The sequence below is a fragment of the Ascidia mentula genome, assembly GCF_947561715.1.
Source record: "Ascidia mentula chromosome 2 unlocalized genomic scaffold, kaAscMent1.1 SUPER_2_unloc_3, whole genome shotgun sequence".
NCBI lineage: Eukaryota > Metazoa > Chordata > Ascidiacea > Phlebobranchia > Ascidiidae > Ascidia > Ascidia mentula.
In genome coordinates, this window is record NW_028113676.1 from 232501 (window position 1) to 235000 (window position 2500).

The 2500-nt window shown below is 61.2% G+C and overlaps 3 non-coding genes across 3 annotated transcripts in view; all 3 read left to right on the forward strand.

Annotated features, from left to right (window-relative positions):
• LOC145915937 (small subunit ribosomal RNA) overlaps positions 1-896 on the forward strand; it is a 1824-nt gene extending 928 nt beyond the window's left edge. Inside the window, exon 1 of the ribosomal RNA XR_014404238.1 lies at positions 1-896. This exon is cut by the window's left edge and continues 928 nt beyond it. This is a non-coding gene — a ribosomal RNA (small subunit ribosomal RNA).
• Positions 897-1156: 260 nt separating this feature from the next.
• LOC145916021 (5.8S ribosomal RNA) lies at positions 1157-1310 on the forward strand. Its single transcript, XR_014404302.1, has one exon. It is a non-coding gene; the product is annotated as a 5.8S ribosomal RNA (ribosomal RNA).
• A 244-nt stretch (positions 1311-1554) lies between these two features.
• The window catches only part of LOC145915956 (large subunit ribosomal RNA), a 3686-nt gene continuing 2740 nt past the window's right edge, over positions 1555-2500 (forward strand). Inside the window, exon 1 of the ribosomal RNA XR_014404254.1 lies at positions 1555-2500. This exon is cut by the window's right edge and continues 2740 nt beyond it. This is a non-coding gene — a ribosomal RNA (large subunit ribosomal RNA).

The window sequence follows — 2500 nt, forward strand, 5'->3', positions numbered from 1 at the left end:
TCTTGGATCGGCGCAAGACGAACGACTGCGAAAGCATTTGCCAAGAATGTTTTCTTTAATCAAGAGCGAAAGTCAGAGGTTCGAAGACGATCAGATACCGTCCTAGTTCTGACTATAAACGATGCCAACCAGCGATCGGGGGGCGTTACTTTGACGACCCCTCCGGCAGCTTGCGGGAAACCAAAGTCTTTGGGTTCCGGGGGAAGTATGGTTGCAAAGCTGAAACTTAAAGGAATTGACGGAAGGGCACCACCAGGCGTGGAGCCTGCGGCTTAATTTGACTCAACACGGGGAATCTCACCCGGCCCGGACACAGTGAGGATTGACAGATTGAGAGCTCTTTCTTGATTCTGTGGGTGGTGGTGCATGGCCGTTCTTAGTTGGTGGAGCGATTTGTCTGGTTAATTCCGATAACGAACGAGACTCTGGCTTGCTAACTAGTTACGCGACCCTATCGGTCGGCGTTGAACTTCTTAGAGGGACTAGTGGCGCTTAGCCACACGAGATTGAGCAATAACAGGTCTGTGATGCCCTTAGATGTTCGGGGCCGCACGCGCGCTACACTGACCGGATCAGCGTGTCGCCGCCTAGGCCGGAAGGTCCGGGTAACCCGCTGAACCCCGGTCGTGCTAGGGATAGGGAATTGCAATTGTTTCCCTTGAACGAGGAATGCCCAGTAAGCGCGAGTCATCAGCTCGCGTTGATTACGTCCCTGCCCTTTGTACACACCGCCCGTCGCTACTACCGATTGAATGGTTTAGTGAGGTCCTCCGATTGGACCTGGCGCGTTCGGCAACGGCCGCGCCGGCGTCCGAGAAGACGATCTAACTTGATCATTTAGAGGAAGTAAAAGTCGTAACAAGGTTTCCGTAGGTGAACCTGCGGAAGGATCGTTACCGGCCGATCGCCGATCGAGTGGTCGTGCGTTCGACAGGTGGAGAAGGCTCCGTATCTTGGCGGCCGCGCACGCCCTTCGTCGCTGTTGAGGCGCACGCGATTGCTCTTCGGTCACCCTGTTTCGTTCTGCGCCGAGTGCCGTGGCCATGTGCCAGGCTGGCTTCATGCGTCGCCTACGGCTGGCGACCGCTCGGCCACCGCTTTTTTCGACTGTGCAATCCGGCTGGGTCGCGCTTGTCCAACTGACGAAGTCACGGAGGGCTCTTGGCGGTGGATCACTCGGCTCGCGAGTCGATGAAGGACGCAGCTAGCTGCGTGAATTAATGTGAATTGCAGGACACATTGAGCATCGACGTTCTGAACGCAAATTGCGGCACCGGGTCAATCCCGGCGCCACGCCCGCCTCAGGGTCGCGTTGTAACGTTCCCGCGCGGCGACGCGTCGGGCCGGTGCGGTGTCGGCCGTTGCCACGGTCGTCCCGCCCAGGACAGCACGAACGCAGTGTCAGCGCGCGAAACCGAACGCGGCGTGCGTCTCGTTACGAGTCGGCCTCGAAGAGGATCCCGGCCCGGAGCAGCACGGCTCGCGTTCGGGCGCGGCGCTCGCACGAGCTTCGGTGGCGCGCGCGTGTCTCTCGCAAACGAGGCACTGGATTATCGGCCTGAGGTCGGACGAGGCTACCCGCTGAATTTAAGCATATTACTAAGCGGAGGAAAAGAAACTAACGAGGATTCCCCCAGTAACGGCGAGTGAAGTGGGAAGTGCCCATCGCCGAATCCGCGCGCCTCTGCGGCGCGTGGAATTGTGGCGTAAGGAATTCGCTGCGCGTACGTCGTTCGCCGCCCGCGTCCTTCTGATCGAGGCCTCGTCCCGGTGCGGGTGTCAGGCCCATGGTGGCGGCGAGGGCGCGCGCTCTGCGTCTTCCCAGAGTCGGGTTGTTTGGGAATGCAGCCCAAAGCGGGTGGTAAACTCCATCTAAGGCTAAATACTGTCGCGAGACCGATAGCGAACAAGTACCGTGAGGGAAAGTTGAAAAGCACTTTGAAGAGAGAGTTAAAGAGTACGTGAAACCGTCGAGAGGCAAACGGGAGGGCCTGTCGAGTCGCGCGACGCTTTCAGCTGAAGCCGAGCGGAGCGTGTGGGCGTGCGGAGCCTTGCGGCCCGTCGTTCGCGCTGTCCTCCGAGCAGCTCCAGCGCACTAGCGCCGTGCGAAGGCCGCGACCGTCTGGGAGGCGGCGAGAAGGCCGCGCGCAAGGTAGCCCGCCCCCGGGTGGGTGTTATAGGCGCGCGGACACGTCGGCCCGTCGCCCGGGCGAGGAGGGATCGCCGCGTCTGCCCTTCGTGGGCCGGGCGTCCCGTCCGAGCCGGTGCGTCGCCGGTTGGGGACTGTGCTCAGTGCCCAGTTGCGGCGTGTCGGTTGCGGGTGGGCAGCGCCGCGCGAGACGCACGGGGTCCGCGGCTAACGTCAGCCACCTTCCCGACCCGTCTTGAAACACGGACCAAGGAGTCTAACGTGCGCGCGAGCCACGGGGCAGTGCGAAACCCATGGGCGCAGTGAAAGTGAATGTCGGCGCGGTCCGGCGGAGGTGAGATGCCGTCTCTC